Raw genomic sequence first — 23,048 nt, 5'->3', positions numbered from 1 at the left:
GGTTGGGAAGTCCAAGATCAAGATACAAGCAGATTCGGTGTCTGGTGAGGGCCTTCTTCATCATTGGCAGTGGTGGGTTTACTCTAATCTCACATGGCAGATTATGCCAGAAATTCCCCAAACATCTCTGGACAGAAATCACACCGTAAATGTTCTGCCTCCATGACCCCATCACCTTCCAAAGACTCCACCTCCTAATACTTATCACCAGGGAGGGTGAAGATTTCAACATGTGAACTTGAGGAGACTAAACATTCAGATCACAGCAGTCCTTAACCATGGAACATACTGATTCACACAGGACAGATTTTTTTTTAATGCATTATCAAAGTTAACTTGAAGCTAAATAGTCCAACTCCCTTGGCATTATCAGTGCTCAGAAGAGAACAAAGCTGAAGCCCAGCTCTGCTTTGCTTTGCATCCTATCAGGACACCTTGTACTCCAACTCGTGTTTGCTAATGACTCTGAGTGATTGGCTTCTCCATAACATGCCAATTAGACCAGAGAAGCAGGGTTTTCACTGAGCTGAACCTGGTTTCCAAGGTAGTGCACACCAATCAGATCTATCCTCAGAGGACTCCATAATCAGATCTGAAATGTCTTGGAAGGAGGCCAGGCTTTCTATTCAATAGGAGTGGGCTGAGAGTCAAATGTAAGTAGACAGGAAAGGCTTCCACAGCAGTGGAAAATAACCACGTAGCCCTGGATTGTAGATTTAGCATAACTGCTGCAATGATTCATCTCTGAGTTGATAAACATGTTTTCCAAAGTGAAAGTCAGACGGGATGAGGCTCTCAATGAGAAGAGCATTATTACTGAAAGACTTGTAGAGAGAAGCTATTTGGCCCAGGACTGCACCAGGCCATAAATGGATTTGTCCTTGGGGCACAGTCTTCCTTTCTATGACGTATAGACTAGGGGGAATTCTGGCAGTTTGTTTATTACAGAATAGTTGATCTTTAGCCTTACTTTCTTGTATTTCATATAGTGACACAGCTCTGGGGTTATGTTTGGAGTTCAGACTACGAATAGAAATGCAGGAGATGCTCACTGACTCACTGTGCAGTTGCCTTAATGTTCATGGTGTGAAGGGGCCCCACAGACCCAGAATTCTAAAAGGGAGCTGACATTGTTTATTTAGGAATTAATGTAGAAAGAAATTAAGTACCTAGTAGATCTAGGGAAGCTACCACATGTGATATGAACACATTAAGTTTATACTTTTTCTTTCACATGTTAATACAACTCAAGTTGATCATCACTACCATCATCCTATGCCTTTAAAGCACTTCTTTATAATTGGAAGGGGAGAAAGAACCCTGTGCTCACAAGTGAACAAACTTTCAAAATCTCTTTGAAAGGGTAGATAGGCAATGTATATTTAATAAGAGGTCACTGATATTTAAAAATAGTAAAGAGGAAAGTATTGTTCAAAAGAAGACAAAGTAATACACACTGAGAACTCTGCAAGAGACTGGACAGTAGTCCAGGGGAGTAATATAGCAAATATTTTGTTGGAGGTTTTGACTTTCAGAACTTTTGATATGAAATTATGTTGGTTATGCCCAAGCTACTTTTCTTTTCAGGAAGACCGAAGGTGAGTTATTTATGATTTTGTTAAATAAACAATTTGATGGCGAAATATCCAGGTGATATCTCTATTAGCTATATGACTATGAGGTAAAGGCTTACAAGAGAAGTCAAGATAGAAATGTAGGTTGATTTGTGTTCATGATGTAAAAGAAATAGAAATAGATAAAGAAACTGAAGAAATGAGGATAAATTCAAATATGTAGAGGGTCTGGACCTGAGACCCTGTGAAATTCCAATCTTAAAGGCCTGGTAGAGGAGAAAGATTTGGCATGTGTCACTAGAAGGAGCTTCCAGAGAAACAGGAGAAAAACTAGAAGGATGTGATGCAAGAGGAAAAATTAAAAAAATTGTTAACTTGTTGAATCCTGATGAATTAGTTTTCCTTTGATTTAGCAATTCAGATGCCATTAGTGTCCATTACATGAACAATGTTTTGTAATGTTAGGCCAAGGGTCAGGTTAAACAGGTTAAAAAAAAAAAAAAAAAAAAAAAAAAACTAAAGAAAAGAGAGTAGTTTCATAGGTGGATTGGTAGATTAATCCAGTCTTGTGAATTACTAACTTAGGGGTGATAAGGAGAAAAGAACTGGGAAGTTAATTCTATCTGTGAGATGGTGACAGAAATTAATATTTATGGAACTGAAACTGTATGAGGAAAGAAATTAAGAAAAGAGATGATAAATATAATAAGAATGATAGTGTCTTAGTCCATCTGGGCTGCTATAACAAACACCTTAGACATAGTAACTTCCAAACATAATAAATGAAAATTTATATCTAACACTTCTGGAGGCTGGGAAAGCCCAGGTCATGTTGAATAAATATATTGGAAGGCATGCTTACCTGTTTTATGATCTTTACTTGATAGTTTTCATATCTGAAACTTTCAGGGGGATGATTTCCTTTTCACAGTTTGTTGTATCTGATAACTTTTACTCATGGAAATTTTGTTTCTTGTGGGTTTTAAAAACTGTTTTGAAGACCTCTTCAAGGAGTTTTCACAGGTGGAAATCCTGGGAATGTGGGTTTGGACTGTTCCTCCAGAGCAGTAGGGCTTTGGTTTCTCCCAGGCTCCTCAGGGAGATTGCTATGTGGGACTACTTTTTAATGTATTTCTGATGATGGCTTTCTGGGCCACTCATGTAGAGTAAATTGGAACTCTGAGGCCACATGAGACAGAAGGAGAACCATGACAATGAACTCTTAAAGGAGACTCTTCTGTTTTTTTTTTTTTTTTTTTTTTTTTTAATACCAGATATACTATACTATCAGGCTCCTTAAGAAGCTGAATTTGCCTATGCAGGTGAAGGAGTTTTTCCTTCCTCATTCCTTTAATGGAAATAGAGCCCTCTGTGGGAACTACCATAGTGCGCCATCTTAGGTTTGATTTGTCATCCGTTCCTTGAACTGAAATCTTCACCAAACTTTTACAACCTAAACAAAGCAGAATAGCATCTTCTATCAACTTCCTCCATCTCCAAACTACAGACCCACCAAGTATAATTCAAATGTTTTAGTACTTTAATTCTTTTTATTTTTCCTTCTTTTTTCTTTTTCTCCCCCCTGCCCTCTGTCTTTCTCTTTCATGGTACTAGTGATTGAACCCAGGGGCCCTCTACCACTAAGCCATATTTGGCATCTGGTGAGGTTCTGTTCCTCATAGGCAGCATTTTCTGTGTCTTTTTGTATTGGAAGGAAAAGATGAACTCCCTTGGGTTTTTTCTTTTTAATTGTAAACAAATGGGTACAACTTGTTTCTTTGTTTGTAAATTAAGTAGAGGCATACCATTTGTGTAATCATACATTTACATAGGGTAATGGTGTTTGATTCATTCTGTTATTTTGTTTTTTCCTTCCCTCAGGTCTTTTTTATAAGGACACTGTAATCACTTCCCAAAAGGGCCACTTGCTAATGCCATCGCCTTGGGGGGTTATGATTCCAATGTGTAAATTATTGGAGGGACACAAACGTTCAGCCCCCAGCAGACAAATGGAGATTGGTGATTTAAATTATTTTTTAAAATAACTGCTTCAGAGGATAGAGCCAGGCACTTAGAAATTGAAAGAATGGGACACTGTAGTCAGAGTGGGATATCTTGAATGGGTAATTTAGGAGTGGCTTAGTTTCTTAGAATGACAGGATTCAAGTTATGATTGAGAAAGCAGGCAGCTTTGGTGAAGTAGAAGAGATCACTGGGAAGTTCAAGAAACACAGGTTCAAGATTGTTGATGGTTCGTCCATGTGACTATTATATTCATTTAAAATGATAGCCACTGCCAAGGTTAAGGTGGTGATTGTGAACAGGGCCTAAAGTCTTCAAGGAGGGTTTGGAGTTGGTAGATAATTGGTGGAGGAGGGAAGAATGGTGAAGCTGGACAATCATTCTGACAGTTCCAGAGCAGAGAAGGGGATTTGGATGGAGCCACTGGAAATCAGGAGGACACTAATCTCACTTCCTAGCCCAACCCTTAAGTGTTGAGGTATGAAGAGGAAAACAAACAAGCAAGCACACAAACAGACAAAAACCTCACCTGGAAAGGGGAAACCACACTTTCTGGGGACACCTACATTTTAGTTAAGGTAACATTTTTAATAACTGATAAAAATTTAGGGGAATATCAGTGGTCATTGTGAAAGGTTTTGTATAGAATGTTAGAGATATTGGGTTAGTGGAGGAAAAGTATTTAGAGCATTGTGTTGATGAGAGTTCAAGAAATGATCTAAAGATCAGAGTTTTGGATTCTGGGCAGTGACAAATAAACATGGAAGAGAGCTATCAGATGCTTGATCTTCTTTTATGTTGGAAATGAATGAATTTATGAGTGAATGGAATCATCTGTGATCTGGAAACAAGTCTCAGCAATTGCTGTGTAGGTCCTGGCATTCCTCATAGTTGAGGGGAAGGAGGATATTGGGGTAATATATTGGCAGCAGGTGCAAGTGGGTCCAGCTCAATGTCTGCATTGTGTGGACAAACCCACGGATTGGTCAGAATTCCCCACTATTTCCAAATAGGTAGAATTCTGAGGGATCTCACCTCAGTCTGACTGTGATGGTTGATTTCTGGAATCTCCAGCAGCTTATGAGGGAGGTTGCAATAAACACAGACTTAGCTCTGTGATAAAATATCTCCTTAATTTGATGAACTGTAAAACCTGAGTTTTTATAATATACAGAATATAAATTGGAAGGATTTTTGTATAAAACCTAGAGCATAAATTTTATTTGAATTTGAAATCTAGCTATACCACTTACATAGAGAATGACTTTGGGAAAGTCACTTTTTCTATGTTCAGGCTCCCCATCTTAAAGTGAGAATAAAACTACCTAAACTGCTGTCCATAAAAATCTATGTATATATGTATGTATGTGTGTGTATATATACATACACTTGCACAGTTTCTGATGATAAATATGAGTCAAACATAAATTCTATTTTAACAGGATGATATATTGAGGAGTAATGTTCAAATTACTTAACAATTAATGAAACACAAATTTCTCTTACGAGTGAGAGCAAATATTGATGAGTTTATGGTATTGTGTTTTGATTCCAAAGACAAACACAGAAGCAGCCAGAGCACCAGACCAATCCAGTCTATCACCATTCAGAAGGGCCATGTGATATTGTGACTACTCACAAAGGAGCTGGCTTCCTGACTTCTCCCACTGAAATTAGTAATACCACAAAAAGCAATAGTTTCCTCTGCCAAAAATTGGAGTAATCTTTCAAATTTGACATAGGAACATCTAAACAGATTTCTAAACTACTCTTTAAGAGTGAAGAAATAGGCCAGCACGGTGGACATGCCTGTAATCCCAATGATTTGGTAGACTCAGGCAGAAGGATCACAAATCCAAGGCCAGCCTGGGCAACTTACAGAGGTCATGTCTCACATCTTAAGTGGGACTAAGGATGTGGCTCAATGGTAAAACTTTCCTGGGTTCAACCCACAGTGCCACTCACAAATGAAAAAAGTGAGGAAATAGTATTTCACCTTCTAGAAATAACTTACAATTGCTTTCTAATTTTCTCTTTGCAGAGATAAGTATTATGAGGAAGTAGTAACATTTACCTTCTAAGACCTTTCTTAAAATATGCTGATTTCAATTTATAGTTTAGATTTATTTTGATGAGTTAGTGTTTGACCATAAGGTCTGTGCAGGCTACAGTATTAGTATACATAAAAAAAAAAAAAGTAAAAATACAGTCCTTTCTAAAATTCAATTTTATTAATAACAATGTTGTGTTTATATACATATTGAAATGAGGAATTTAGAGAATTTTTAAAATCTTATTCTTTTTTCTGCCCCCCATCCCCTATCTCATTCAAGGAAAACTATCTAGAAAACTTAATCCAAAGTCAGGATTTAGATTTAAGTAAAAAATTGCTTCTCCATAGCATTTTGAGGCACTGTAGTTTCCCATAATCCATGACTTTATTTTTCAGTTTCAGTTGTGTGGGGTCAATCATGGTTTAGAAATGTCACATAGAAAATTCCAGAAATAAATAATTCGTAAGGATTTAAATTGCACACTATCCTGAGAAGTGTGATGAAATCTGATGCTGTCTCACTTGTTCTGTTCAGGATGTGAACCATCCCTTTGTTTAACACATCCACACTGTGTAGGTGACCCACTCTCAGTTATCATATAGGCTGTTCAGGCATTGCACATGTTGCTTATGTTCAAGTGACTTTTATTTACTTAGTAATGGCCTCAAAGCATAAGAGCAATCATGTTGGCAATTTGCATATGCCAAAGAGAAGCTGTAAAGTGCTTCTCTTAAGTGTAACAGTGAATATTCTCAATATAAAAATAAAAATCTTATGCTGAGATTGCTAATATCTTTAGTACAAACAAACCTTCTGTCCATAAAATTGTGAAGAAGGAAAAAAAAATGTGTCAGTTTTTCTGTCACATCCCTAATTGCAGAAGTTACAGCCACAGTGTCAGGTAGGGACATCTTTGCGAAGATGGAAAAGACATGAAATTATGTGTGAATGCATAGGAAAAAACAGTATGCATAGCAAGGTACTATCCACAATTTCAGCCATCCACTAGGGGTCTTAGAATATATCCCCTACAGTTAAGGGGGTGGGAGTGGGGCTAGTACCTAGAACCATGGATCCATGTCATCCCTGAGATGTCTTCGAGCTTTTTCTCAGACTTTGATAAAAATGTATTAAAGATTTGTCCTAGACATTAATTATAGCACAGATTTCATTTTCAATGTTTACATAGATATCAGTAGTTTATCAGAAATACACACTGATTTTTTTCTACATGAATTTTATTTATATTTTAGTGTAGTTTCATTGAGATAGGATTTCCCTATGTGGCCCAGGCTGACCTCAAATTCCTGGAGTCCAATGATGCTCTTACCTCAGCCACTCAAGTAGCTAGACTTAAAGGCATGCACCAACATGCCTAACTCCTTTCTATATAAATTTTGAGTTCAGAATCCTTAATCTTGAGACAAAGAAAAATTTTATAAATAAAATGTTTATTATCTGTATTTCTCCTCTCAATCTAAGATTGTTTATTTTTCTAGAGTTTAGCATGCTACAATAAGTTATGATTGAAAAAATTTTATTGTATATAATAATGCTTATAAAATTTTGCATATAGTATCATAACAAAAGTGATTACTTTCTGAAATCTTCCAAGTTACTTAAAATAATGTAGTCATGAGTTACATGACTTGGATCATGAGAAATTAGAGATGCAAATAATTATCTCAGTTGCTATAAGCCTGTACTTAATAACATTTATCAAATAAAAATAGTTTTTAGTAATAACTCATTATTTTGGTGCTTGTACATAATAGTGGGATCTGTTATACCATATTTGTACATGCACATAACATACTTTGATCAGTCTCATTCCCTGGTACCTTCTCTTTCTTTTCTCCTCTCTCTTCTGGTCTTGCTGTACTCTACTGATCTCCCTTCTATTTTCATTATCATTTTTTTTTTTACTTTGTGAATTATAATTATATAAATTTATACATATATAAGTATATGTTAATTGTAGTCCATTCATACAAGGGTATAGAATAATTTGGTAGATTTTGTTCCCCAGTACTTCCTAAAGCTCAATTACTTCCTAAAGTTCAAGAAATAAAGCTGAGAATCAATAAGTGGGTTGGCATAAAATTAAAAAGCTTCTATACAGCAAAGAAACAACAGTGTGAAGAGAGAGCCTAGAGAATGGGAGAAAATCTTTGCCAGCTACTCTTCTAACAGGAGATTAATATTCAGAATATCAAAATCAATATTATTTTAAATTTTTCTTTACTGATAAGTGCTCTTCTTTTAAAGTGATGTTATCCAAATTATGGGGAGATCACTATAATAAATATGTACAACCAAGTTAGTTTAAGAAACTTGCATTTTCATACTTGCTCTTCTATGAAATGCAAGATTGTTATAGAGTGAGGCTCCTTTGGTCTTTGCGATCCTTACAAATTGTTGCATGATTGATTGCTCTGATGGGTATCTAAATAAATAAAACTGTTGTGCGTGGGGAACCCAATTCACTGTTTCTTCTGTGACATGGTCTCATTTCATTTCAACTCAGCAGACAAGTATTGGGCATTTAACATTTGGTGCGCCCCATCTGGTTGCCAGGATAGGAGTATGAATGAGATGCAGTTTTTACCCTTGAGGGCCTTAGAACCCACTATGGGACACAGAGGCATAAACACAAGTGACTGCCACACAGCATGAAACCTACTGGAATTAGAAAGTACAATGAGAGGACTAATGGAGCAATTTTTTCTGATTGAAGGCCTGAGTTGGAGATGAAGACAGAATTATAGAAAGCTGTGGATAGGAGATAATGTTTGTGCTAGTGTTTGAAGCTTGGGGAAATAATTTTCCAGGTAGCCTAGTGCAGAAAAGGTACACCAACCCCAAGGAGGAGCATGGGAAAAGTCACAGCATGAGTTTTTTGATGTGTTTTAGCAATAGGGGCTCACCAGTCAGGACCATAGAACGAGGTTTTATGAGGACAGCATGGAGGCAAGACTGGAACGATTCACAGCAATCAGTGTGGGGTAATTGGGGCCAGGTGGTAAGTGGGCACGGGAGGTGGGAAATAATAATGTTGCCTTTTAAGCTCTGGAAGGTGGGAGGCAAGCAGAAGCTTTATCCCAGAACAGGACAGCATCTGAGTTCAAATACAAACATTTTCAGTTTATTCATCCTTTTATTATATTGTTTCATTTTCCTCATACGTAAAACCTCTTTTTCACATGATGATATTAATCAGAAGAGCACTGATCTTGTACTACCATGAAAAAAAAAAAGATGAAGTAGGGAGAAGGAAAATCAGGAGAGCCATTTATATGAGCAAGAACTAAAATGAGTACTGAAAACGAATTGTTCTGTCCTTTCTCTCCTAAGTCTGATTAAGTCCAGGCAAAAGGAGTCAGAATTGGCAGTTTTTATAGCCTTAGTGGTGATAATGTCAAGATTCTTTCACAGCACACAATGGTCGTCATCATTTGGGTCTCCTTAGTAGGAAAATCTCATTTTCAGTACTGCCCTTTGTGGACAGTGCAGGTTAGCCCTTCAACAGGAGTTGGAGGAGTCTGAATTCACTTTGTCCTTCCTTCTGCATTTTTTTTTTCCTGATCACTACTTAAAATAGACATTTCTCTGATTTGTCTCCTTTTGTTTACTGGATAATTCTTATTTATTTTTTTCATGCATATATAATCTACCCTAGGAATATTCCTGAGTATTTTGAATCAGAAGTAATTCTTCCCTTTTATGTCCCAGTATCATTCCCTATGTTTGATTATATCCCTTTCTGCAGTGTATCAAAGTTGCTTACCTTTCCTACAGGAAAATGCAAGCTTTTGTAAGGCAGACACAGTGTCTTACCTCTTTATTCTTTAATTTTTTCTTCTATAAAACCATTTATTGGGGACGGGGGAAGGATGGGGTCCAAGATTCTAGCTGATATCACTGGAAACATGGGACACATTGGTGGAAATGCTGCTGGAGAGGCTGCAGTTTCCACAGGACTGGCCCCCATCTGAGTCCTCTTCTCTGGGGTCAGAGGAATCAGTGTCCATCTCAGTGCCTTGCAGGCATTGCCCCAGGATACATAGCAGTTTTTAAATAAAGGGCAGGAACATGAGCAGAGCCTAAGGAGGCACTGTCAGGGTCAGGCAGTACAAGAGGTTGAGAAAGGCAGTCACTTCATACGCAGAGAGATGGGACAGCCTGAAAGTCAGCCAGGTGGAAGATATAGGATTGATATTTGACACAGGAAATGGATGGCTCTTGCAGGCTATAAAACTTCTGGTAGAAATGAAGCTATTCCAGTTTTTGCTTCTGAATCAGGAGAGTCCATTCAAAGCCACGAGGCTGATGTCCTCCCTCTCTCCATGTCTGGTCTCAGGTAAGCAAAATAGATCATGAAGGTGGGCTGGGTCAGGGAGGGTTGGATGGAGTCCTGCGGAACCACAAACACCTTCTTGCAGAAGCTGAGGGGCAGCTGGTGCTTGAGGAAGCTGAGCCACACCACCTGGAGTTTTCCTTCAAAGGAGCAACCTTTCTTCCACTTGTCCAACAGCTCCAATGCTTCACATAGACATGGGGGCAATCAAGCTCCCAGCAGGAAAGGCTCACTGCAGACAGCAGTGTGACGGTGTTGTTCCTTAAGGTGAAGGACACATCAGGGTGCCAATTGGTGACCCAGACAGCAGTGTTCATAACTGCCTGCATATGTGGCAGCAGATGTTGCATATTTCAAATACTTGATGAACTGGGAGAGCAACTGGTGATGACCAACTTCCAGCAAGAGCGAGCCTTCGACTGCTGCCTTGTGGAGTTCCCAGGGGAATGCTAGCTGCCTTCCCTCTTGAGCTTTCCCACATTCCTTCCAGCTGCACAACTTTGTGCACACTCTGAAGGCCAGTTCCTTAACGTGAAAGTAAGGACAGGGCAGGAACTTCCCAGAGTGGCTGCAGCAGCTGTGATTACTCCTGGCTCCCAGGGACCCTGCTGTGACTGTATCCTCAGAGGGCAGCTGGTCCACAAGCAGTTCTTCCCACTCCAGCAAGGCCCCCACAGGTCAGCTTTATGTGCAGACTATTTCCTGGATCTCTTCCTGGTCCTCACACTACAGCACAATCAGGGCATACAACATGGCATTGGCCAGACACCAGGAGGTGTCCCATCAGGCCACCCAGGACCCAGCACGCACCAGTGGAGCCCAAGCAGAGGGAATCTGAGATCTCCTACCTCTATATTCTTCATGTCTTATACCCATGTGTTTGCTAAATGAAATGAAGCAGCATGGAAAAGAAGAAACAAATGAATTAAGTGGATTTAATTCTTAAACCAAGAAAAGTAAGACAATGGACTCGCCACAGGCCAGTCCTAGATGATTCAAAGCCAGTAAATAGAGGTAGGTGTCATATGAAGAAAGCAATTCCTTTCTTCATCATGGCAGAGAAGTTAAATTGTTAAAGAGTGGTCAGTGTATAGTGGAGTAAAGGGTGATAAATTAGCAATGCATGCCTGTGTATTTATTAATGTATTTACATGTACTTGGAAAAGGGTGTCAGTGGCAGGGAACTGCCTATTCATACTTCCAGCATGGTGACTTTTCATAAACTGCTTCCTTCCAGCCTTAATGGTATCTTCATCTATGAGTTCAGAAAATACCTGTGGGTTTTCTATTGCTGTGCATCAAATTTCCACAGAGTTTTCAAGGGTAAGGAGTCTGGGCACAGTTTAGCTTAGTGCCCTGCTTAGGGTCTCACAGGTTGCAGTTAAGGAATAAGCCTTTTGAACTAATTTGAGCTCTGGGTGCACTTCTAATCTTGTTGATTATTAGCAGAATTCAGTTACTTTTTGTCATAGAACTGAGACTCTTAGCTCCTAGATATCATCCAACATTTGCTGCCACGTGATAGTTTGCTTCTTTGAGGTCAGCAGGAGAGCATCCTCTACTGCTTCCAGTCTCTGAACACTAGGCCCTGTTTAAAATGACAGGAACCCTTTCGTTATTGAAAAGCAAAAGTCCCTTTTGAATTGATTTAAAGTCAACAGATTAGGGACTCTAATCACATGTGAAAAATACCTCTACCTTTGACATATAACCTAACCTAATCAGTCAAGTAGTATCTTAGCATATTCACTGGTCCTATCACAGGTTAAGATGGGGTTGAAAAGGGTGTAACTCTTTGGAAATCATCTTAGAATTTTGTTTAACTTGCTTGGATAGGTAATTTCATTTGAATTCAATGTTCCGCGTTCCTTACACTTAGCAAAAGTATGCAATCAGATCAGAGTTCATAAGCTCAAATGCCAGGAAGGTTTTGCTAATGAATAAAGGGCCAGTACAGAATGTGCTGCATTGGAGGGCTTCTGGCCATCTGAAGAACCCAGCTTTCCTCAGTTTTGACCAGTCATTGTCTTGCAGGAATTCTGGCCCAGCACAGGTCATGTGCATTTTTAAAGATTAATCAGTAATCCAGATTTTTGTGTGTATATGTGTGTGTGTGTGCGTGTGTGAGAGTATGTGTGAAGGCTGAAGATTTGTGTTTGCTTGAATCCTGCATGAGAAGATATATTTAGAGAGGGGACCTTAGGCACGTGGTTAAGTCATAAGTGTGGAGCTCCAATGAATGGGATAAATGCTCTTATAAAAGGAATGTTAAGCACACTTATTCTCTGCTACGTGAGGATACAATGAGAGGATTACCATCTGTAACTCAGGAGGATGGTCCATGCCAAACACCACCATATCTGCCAGCACCTTTATTGCAGATTTCTCAGCCTCCAAAACTATGAGAAATAATTTCCATTGTTTAAACCATTCAGTTTAGGGTATTCTATTATATCAATCTGAACTAAGGCAATGCTTAGGTATGAACTCTTTTGATTTATAAATGTTAACATTTAATTCAGTAAAAACACTCTCCAGGCCAATACTATGGAGAACAAATGCATGAAGTTGCAGTCAGGAGTTTTCCTTGTACTATTACTTTGAAAATTTTGAATTGAGCATTTTTGTTATCATGTATTTTTTAAAAAATACATTTTTATCCCTCTAGACTATATGTTCATGAGGACTTGGATGATATTGGGTTTATTCACTTATATTTCAGAATTTAGTACAATGCATGATACATAATGTATGATCAATGAATGTTGGTTAAATAGACTAATAAATAAGAATATTGTGAACTTTCTCAGCAAGATAGACCTTGGTTAAAATTTTGATTTGCCAAGTAGGGAATTGATCTCTGACAAATTGCTTATCATTTCTGATCCTTAATTTTGCCATTTACAATATGGAGCTAATTATAATCTCTAGTTTTGTTGTGAGAACTAACCAGAATAATACATATAAAGTGCTTAGCACAGTGACTTTTCATTATAGAACTATTTTCCTTTCTTAGGGATGACTTGTGAATGGGAATAGATAACTGTGTGGTATGTTTTGATATTAGTATTGTATTAGTTTAGGGTATTTATGTGTGTGTGTGTGTGTGTGTGTTTGTGTGTGCACTTATGCACATGTGTGTGTACGTACTATTTTAATTTCACTTTAGGGTTAGGGAAGAGAGTTTGCAAGTGTATTTTGTGGATCTGTGGCAGGAAGAACAGGGAGCAGGCAAAGTTGTAGAGCAAGTAGGAAGGTGATGGCAGGTGACAGTGTGCGCAGACCCCTCCCCATCAAAAGTGAGGAAAAGGAGCTGCACTCTAGCAACAATACATATGTTAGAAGGAAATGAAACCCAAATGCTCCTAAGGTGTTTTATCCACAAACATGAACAGGAAGGGAGATTCCTATTGTGCCTGGTGGATGAATTAAGTTCTGGATTTGTTTTTATCATTTTTCTAGGAATGATACAAGCATTATTTTTAAGCAGACAGTTATACATAACTTATAATTCACTGTTAATGGGTGATAAAATACAGGTATAAAACAGAAAATGCTGTGTCCATTTTCAAAATAATAAATGCTTTAGTTAATGTGATAAGAGTTATCCACATATATAAAGAGAAACAACAATAAAAAAAGCCACAAGAAGCATCTCTGTAGGAAGATCATTTTAGCACTTTAGAAATATCCAATGTCATTGTCCTTATTTCATTTTTTAGACTTCTATTATGTCTACAATGAAAGCCATTTTATTTTGTTATACATCAGAAGGAGATGAGAATGTGCTTAAGGGAATTTGATCCAATTAGTATTACATTCCTGACCTTTAGTAGAATACACCAAATGAATTCAAGAGTAGGATGGAAATAGATTGGTTATATGTAGCATATATTCTAAAGGTTCAAGAGTGTCAAAAATTTAACTTTGCAATTATAAGCAAGGACATTGTAAGATTTTATAATCTGAATTGTTCATAGCTGTAGGGAATCATTTCAACAAACTATTCTTAGGGGAGAAATGCAGTCAAGTGAAACTGAACTATATAACAAAATTAACAGTATGTACTTGGTAAATTCCTTACTTCTAAATGTATTAATGTAATCAAAGATGATCTCCCCTATTATCTGCAGAAGCAGCTACAAGGTACAAGAGTAAAGCATATCCACTGTTGTTCAATTTGTGCTATTACAAAATTTGTGGTGTTATTTTGTAAATCAACTCATAAGACATTATCTTTATAATCATTACAATTGTTACACCGCAACCTGTGTACTTCTGAAAAATGAAATTTTAAGCATATAAGATAAAATATGTGTATACACACATATCTGCAAAATAGAGCCAAATATGTTACCACTCTTTATTTTTCTCAAGGTCACAACAATTCATTTTTACTGTCTTGGGAGTACTGCACAGGAACAAGGCCATAAAGAATAATTTTAAGTACAGTACATAAAACGGAACTTAAGAGATGTGGAATCTACCACATGTGGATCTTATTTTACACAGCAAATATGTGAACCAAGTAAAGAAGGACTTATGCATATAAATGGTAGCTGAACTTTTGCAAGTATGTGATGTTGCTTAGAGAATATTAGTATCTATCTTAGCACCAATTGAGATGTCCAGATGTATATCTTGGTCAATTTAAGACTCTCTGTCTACAGTCTTCCTTCACTCATAATGTGGTTTAGAAAATATCATTGGTTATTTTAAGCCAAGATCTCACTATTTGGGAATCAAACTCGGTTGACAAACCTCTGAAGTTACTTCTGTGGGGTGGGCTCTCTGACCATCACTTCTGCTCCAGAAACATGAAAATCTGTCATTACTTATTTCTGGTATCTCTAGATCACACCATGTACACCTTGCCATTTTTTCCCATGAGCTTATTTAGATCCTGACCTCTATTGCCCTACTCAGGGCTTCACTCCAGAAGATTCCCCATCTCCTTCTTGAATCATCATCTTTTCCTCTCCCTGGATTCATTCACATCAGCAAAAATACATGCTGCCTTTCTCCTAATCTTCAAAGCAAGACCAGCAAAAACTTTCCTTTACATCACATTCCTTTCTAGCTATACCCATTTATTTTCTCTCTCCAGGACAGGGTGGGCTCCCTTGCATCCTGTCTGCCACAGAATCACATCCCAAGGAGTCTGAGTGCATCCTGGAGGCTCCCAGGAATGGGACAGTATCACCAGAAAGTGGAGGTCTCATTCTGTGACTTCTGCTGTCTTCCTCTGCAGTGCCACATGCTGCATTTCTTTCCTTGTACCAAGAAGCTGAAAGTGGAAAATGTTAGGATATAAAGCACATAACAACGCCCCTCAAAAAAAAAAAAAAAAAAAAGAAAAGAAAAGAAAAAAGAAATCCTGTTTAAATATTTTTCTGTTTTTTCAGTTTCTACTACTTCACCTTTGATATCTATTGAACTCATTCCAGTTCTTTTTTTTTTTTTTTTGCAGTACTGGGGATCAAACTCAGGGCCTTGTGCTTGCAAGGCAAGCACTCTACCAGCTGAGCTATCTCCCCAGCTCTCATCCCAGTTTTTATCTCCATCTTTATACCAAATTTGCTACTGTTGAGGTCACTAATAATCTCCATAGCAATAAATTCAAACTCCAGTCTTAATTTCTCTTGATTTTCAACAACATTTGAAGTGGTCTTTCCCGCTCACTTTAAACATTGTCTGACCTTGGCATCAATAGTAACACTCTAGTTTACTTACAGTTTTTCTTCTTGGATTGAATTCATCTTCCCCAATGTTAAACACAGTGCCATCCATGCTTGGTTCTCCACTATCCTTTTTCTTCCAACAGCATTTACTATCCATCATTCTCAAAATTTTAATGTCATTCATATGACATTGATGACTCCTATGTTTATATCTTCAGCCCTGACTTCTCTCCTAATCTATTTTTATCTCCAAATTACTATTTGATATCTCCTTTAGGATATATAATAGTTATCCAAAATCAGCATATCTTAAAACAAATTCTTGATAGCTCTTTCTCAAATTGATTCTCCCTTTAATCTAAAAAAGTGATTCTGGGGATAAGTTTATCCCCTGAAGTACACTGGTAATGTCTGGAGACATTTTTTTGTCACAAAAAGGGGATGTATGCTACTAGCATCTATGATTTCAAGATAGTCTCCCACAACAAAGAACTATCCAACCCAAAGGCTCAATTCTCATCTCTTCCTCTCAGCCTTGTATCCAACCCCTCAGCAAGACTTGTCAACTCTACTTTGAAAATAGATCTGACATTTCTCATCATTTGCAGTGCTACTTCTCCAGTCCCTTTCTCCATAGCCTATTTTATATTAATTTTTAATTGTCTGCCCCACTGTCCTAAAATATAAGCTCAAAAAGGACAGTATCTCTGTTTTGTTTATTTATTATAGAGCCTGGAAGAGAATAGTGAACACAGTAAACATAAATTACAGATTGAATGAATACTCAGGGTTAGTCTTGCCTAATGATACAATCAATTAATAGTGATAATCCAAGCACCACTGGGAGACAATATTATCTGCAGAGCAGGTCACATGGTTATAGCAGAAAATACTTTTAAAATGTCCTTTCAAATAGAGTTTTGGTAGCCCTATGGTTGCTCCCCATTAAAAACAAGAAACTCCCAAACTACTACAAATTGGTGCAAACACTAAAAAGCAGTATGGAGATTCCTCGGAAAACTTGGAATGGAACCACACTTTGGCTCAGTTATCCTACTCCTTGTTATATACTCAAAGGACTTAAAATCAGATACTACAGTGACACATCCACATCAATGTTTATAGCACTTCAATTCATAATAGCCAAGCTATGGAACCAACCTCAGTGCCCTTACAGATAAATGGATAAAGAAAATGTGGTATATATGCATAATGGACCATTACTCGGCCATAAAGATGAATGAAATTATGGTATTTGCCAGTAAATTGATGAATCTGGAGAATATCATGCTAAGTGAAATAAGCCAGTCCCAAGAAACCAAAGGTTGAATGGTCTCTCTGATATGTGGATGGTAACACACAACAAGGGAGGTTGGGGAGGGGAAGAATAGAAGTCCATTGGATTAGACAAAGGGAAGAGAAAGGGAAGGGGAATAGGAAGGAAAGTAGAATGAATCAGACATAACTTCCCTATGCTCATACATGAATACATGACCAGGATAACTCCATTTCATGTACAACCACAAGAGTAGAATCCTAACTAGAATAAGTTTTACCCCATGCATGAAAAATATGCCAAAATATATTCTATTCTCATGTAGAACTAAAAAGAACTAATAATAAAATAAAATAAAAATGAAAGCAGAACCTACAAAAAAAGTAAATCTCCCAAACTGGCATAGACATTTTTAGTTTTCTTATTCCCCTTCCCTTTCCACCTCTCTGAAATGAAACTAAATCCTTTCCTGTTGAACTTATCCTAATGTCCAACTGGCTAGTTACAGAGATTTCCATCTCTTCTAATTCAAATTCACCCCTTCCTGCATAAAAAGTATTTGAAGGCTGTTACCATCTACTATATTAAGGAAAATATTCTCCTTTGGACACCATTGGTGCTGCTGCTGATGTGAACCCAAGGGAACTTTCCAGCTCTAGTGTTGACTATTCATTTATGGAGATTCTTTCAGTCTCTGAGCAATTCTGCATTAAATTTAAAGTTCCTGTTCTCTAATCCATAACTTTTCTTTGACATTGTACTTAATCCTTGAGGTTCATCTAAAATGGCATTATTCCTTATAAAACCCTCCCCATCTTCCCTTGAAAGAGTTTTTCCTTCCATGGAATGCCATAGTGACCTATTGGTACCTCCCCCTTTTTTTTTTTTTTTTGTCTTTTATCTCTTCTTAAGAAAGGAAATATTTTTCCTTTTTATAATTTTTTGATAACTTATTAATATAGATTTTGGATTCAATTGAATCATATATATTATGTTCTCTGCATTTTCAATAGTATTACAAGTTTCTTAAGGTCTAAAATTGTGTCAGATCTTTTTGCATTATATAAAATATTTTTTGAATACCATCATTATTAGGTCCATAATAAAAGCTCAATAAATAATTATTGAATAAAATTTTATCTAAATTTTTTTGAATTTATGATTAATTGTTGCAGATATAGGTTTATTTCTGTGCTAAAAATAAATCCATAACTCTTTACTTTTAAAGAACAATACACAAAATATTTATGTAAAATTTGGCTATTTATGAAAATCTGAATTTGTGTTGATATTTGGATGGTATTAGTTTACCTTTTAATACAGCTGAACAAAACTCCTTTAGGGACTCAAAAACTATCATGATGCTCTGAATTAGATATATTTCATCATTTCCATGTCTCTCATTTCCTTCTTCCTGCTGGGATAGCTTCAATGTGTTTTTATGAACAACCTAATATATTTCCTTTGGGAAACCCTTTTTATGACCTTCCCCATATAATTCTTTTTTTATTTTGGGGGTTACCAGAGATTGAACTCAGGGGGACTTGACCACTGAGCCACATCCCCAGCCCTAATTTGTATTTTATTTAGAGACAGGGTCTCACTGAGTTGCTTAGCACCTTGCTTTTGCTGATTCTGGCTTTGAACTCGAAATCCTCCTGCCTCAGCCTCAGGAGCTGCGTGTGCCACCACACCTGGTTCTCTATATAGTTCTGAAATAAGACTACCTGCCCTAAAATAATAATAAAATGCTGTTTTATTATTTTTCTTTGTATCAAAACATCATTGAATTTCTTATGTAGTTAATGAAGTTAATATATTTCAAAAAATAGCACATGAATGCTTAAATATATTGTGTTTATGTTAAAAGATAAAAACTATATATGTGAACTGTGAAAAATTATGTTTAAATGGATGAATCCTGAGAGTTTCAGGGTCTCCCAAGGTCTGGTCTTGATACACAAACCCACTCCTGTGTCACTTTTAAGCTTTCTTTTTACTGAATATCTTCTCAGAATATAAATACGACATCTCTACTACTACAAGGAGAGGTAGTGACATCACACTTACATAAGTGTTTTATAGTCATCTAGTTCCTGTTGGTTTTCCCTTCCATTCCCAGCCAAGTTTTCAAAAAAACTGTTACAATTTCCTGTTCTAATTCTGCAGTCCACCTGGTAGCAAAGAACTCTAGCTTTGGTCCCTGTGATGCTTCATTTTATGTATCCACTTAGTTCATGGTACTCAGATATTTGATCAAATGTTATTCTAGAAGTTCTTGTGAAGATGTGTTGTAGATGAGAATAACTCAGTAGACCTTGAGCAACGCAGACTTACTACCCCCAATCATTTGAAAGCTTCATAGAAGAAAGAGTATCCTATAGGGAAAAACAGAGAACTCTGCCTCCTTGCAATGACTAAGACACATAATTGAATATTCTGCCATAAAAAGAATAGTATCATTTGCAGCAAAATAGATGTAATTAGAGGACATGCTGAGAAAAATAAGACAAAAAGAGATACCATATATTCTGTCTTATATATGGATATTTTAAAAAAAGTCTATCTAAATTTATAATAGTGATTGCTAGAGACTTAAAAGATATGGAAGGGGTTAAAAGGAAGTTAGATAATGATAATCAGAACACAGAATAAGTTCTACTGTCTACCCACAATAAAGTGGGGTGACTATAGTTCACAGTAAGCAATTATGTATACTTGGTTTATCTTTTTTTTCTTAAATTACATTAAATTTAAAAACATTTAAATGGAACATATTAATGGAGAATCGTGATGTTTTGATGCATGTATACATTGTATAGTGTTTCAATCAGGTTAATCATATTTGTCTTTACTTTTTATTATTGCATTTATGTTTTGCAATACTGTGGGTTGAACCCAGGGCCTCCCACATGCTAAGCCAGTGTTCTACTACTAAGCTACATCCCCAACTTTTCTTAAAAATTTTATTTTGAAACAGGGTCTCACTCAGTTGCCTGGGTTGGACTTGAACTTGTGACCCTCCTGCTTCAGACTTCCAATTTTCATTTCTTTATATATTTTATAGATAACTAGAAGAGTGGAATTCAAAGACTGTAAACACAAAGTAATGATAATGGGATGGAAATGTTAATTACCCTGATTTGATCAGTTCATATTGTATACACGAATTGAAATAGCACACCATATCTTACAAGTATGTACAATTATTGCTTGTTAATTAAAATTTAAAAAGATGTTTGAGATAGAAATGTTAAGTGCCCCGATTTGAGATTTACCACATTGTATCCCTAAAATTTGTACAGTTAAAATAATAATTTATAAAATTTGCTGTTCATCTTTCTCCTTTTCCTGTTCTATTTACTTCAAGAAATGTTCTTGTTGTCCACTAAAGCATTGTAGTGGAAAAACTGTCAGATGCAACTGTTCATCTATTTTCACCTCTAAACAAATATCAAATTCATTTACCTCTGTGTGTGTGTGTGTGTGTTTGTATGTGGTGGGAGGATAATTTTAGACAAGTTTTATTTTCTCTTGGAACTCCTAAAGATGTTCCATTAGTTTTTGAATTCTGTTGTTTGTTAAGAGATTGGCTACCATTCTCATTATTTTTAAAATAATTCAATACTTCTCAGGCTGCTTTGAAAATCACTTTTAGTCTGTATTTGGATTTAAGCAGTTTGACTCTCAAATATAGATTTCTTTTATATTCTCAGTGTTTGAAATTTTTAGATCATTATCTGATTATTTATTTGATTCATCCCCTCCCTCTTCCTGATACCCACTAACATACGTGTTAGCCATTTCCATGCACTTTTTTTTTTTTTCAGTTAAAAACAGATCCACTTTATCAATATAGAAAGTTAGGAAGATTTGAAAGCCTATGAAATCAGGCTCAAATTAACTCAGGACAAACCTGTGACTCTAGAGACCTTTATGGTCATCATTATTAGGCACTGTCATAAGAATCCTTCTTTTATAGTCTCCAGCCGTACTTACTTTTGGTAGGCCTGACAAAAGTGTACATCTTAAGTTTCACTAAAATAAACCATTGTTGGTCCTTTTAAATGTCCATACAATACTGTACTTAGGCTATACTCTTCTGCCAGGTGTTTAAGACCAAGTTCATAAAAACTGACCTTGTTCCTACTTACTCTTTAAAAGTCCGCTGAGATTCCTCAGAGATCACTCTTGGGGATGTGTGTGAAGTCTCTTGACTCCTTTAGCTCTTCTTTACAAGTGGTGCCACCTGTCAGGATGGGTTGGGGTCTGGATGACCATATGTGACTTCTTTTGGAAGTATCAGGGACATCTCCATTGACCCGCCTCTTTGCAGAATGTGCACTTGTTGGCTTCCTATCCTCTAGGATCCCCCTTGATCTCTCTGGTCTACAGATTGATTGATCACAGACAGGTCCCATCATTCTCTATGTCCTGGGTGACCTTAGAGGGCAAGGGCCAAAATGTTGGTTGCCTTTTCTTTGGCCCTTTTACTTCCTTGACATGACTCTTGAAGTTTTGGGTTTTATTGGTTTTTTAATTTTTATTTTTATAATTAGACATTATTTTACTGTTTTCTCTTTTTTCTATTTTCTTTTTTTTATTGTAAAAAAATGGAATACGTGTTGTTTCTCTGATGTACATAGAGTCAAGGCATACCATTTGTGTAATCATAAATTTACATAGGGTAATGTTGTATGATTCATTCTGTTATTTTTTCCTTTCCCCCACCCCTCCCACCCCTCTTGTCCCACTATACAGTCCTTCCTTCCTCCATTCTTGCCACCCTCCTTAACCCTAACCCTAAACCTAACCCTAACCCTAATGCTAACCCCTCCCACCCACCATAAGTGGACATCATCATCCACTTATCAGCGAGATCATTTGTCCTTTGGATTTTAGAGATTGGCTTATCTCACTTAGCATGATATTCTCCAATTTCATCCATTTGCCTGCAAATGCCATAATTTTATCATTCTTTATGGCAGAGAAATATTCCATTGTATATATATGCCACAGTTTCTTTATCCATTCATCAATTGAAGGACATCTAGGTTGGTTCCACAATCTGGCTATGGTGAATTGAGCAGCAATGAACATTGATGTGGCTGTATCTTTGTAGTATGCTGATTTTAAGTCCTTTGGGTATAGGCCAAGGAGTGGGATAGCTAGGTCAAATGGTGGTTCCATTACAAGATTTCTGAGGAATCTCCACACTGCTTTCCAGAGTGGCTGCACTAATTTGCAACCCCTCCAGCAATGTATGAGTGTACCTTTTTCCCCACATCCTCGCCAACACCTATTGTTGCTTGTGTTCTAAATAATCGCCATTCTAATTGGGGTGAGATGGAATCTTAGGGGAGTTTTGATTTGCATTTCTCTTATTACTGGAGATGTTGAATAATTTTTCATATATCTGTTGATTGCTTGTACATCTTCTTCTGTGAAGTTTCTGTTCATTTCCTTAGCCCATTTGTTGATTGGATTATTTGTATTCTTGGTGTAGAGTTTTTTGAGTTCTTTATATATTCTGGAAATTAGTGCTCTATCTGAAGTATGAGTTGCAAAGATTTTCTCCCACTCTGTAGGCTCTCTCTTCACATTACGGATAGTTTCCTTTGCTGAGAGAAAGCTTTTTAGTTTGAATCTATCCCAGTTGTTGTTTCTTGCTTTTATTTCTTGTGCTATGGGAGTCCTGTTAAGGAAGTCTGATCCTAAGCCAACAAGTTGAAGGTTTGGACCTACTTTTTCTTCTATAAGATGCAGGGTCTCTGGTCTGATTCCGAGGTCCTTGATCCATTTTGAGTTGAGTTTTGTGCAGGGTGGGAGATAGGGATTTAGTTTCATTCTGTTGCATATGGTTTTCCAGTTTTCGAGCACCATTTGTTGAAGAGGCTATCTTTTCTCCATTGCATATTTTTGGCCCCTTTGTATAGTATGAGAAAATTGTATTTATTTGGGTTTGTGTCCATGTCCTCTATTCTGTACCATTGATCTACCTGTCTATTTTGGTACCAATACCATGCCGTTTTTGTTACTATTGCTTTGTAATAGAGTTGAAGATCTGGTATTGTGATACCCCCT

This window comes from Sciurus carolinensis, chromosome 7 (assembly GCF_902686445.1).
Source record: "Sciurus carolinensis chromosome 7, mSciCar1.2, whole genome shotgun sequence".
NCBI lineage: Eukaryota > Metazoa > Chordata > Mammalia > Rodentia > Sciuridae > Sciurus > Sciurus carolinensis.
This window is presented reverse-complemented; position numbering follows the sequence as displayed.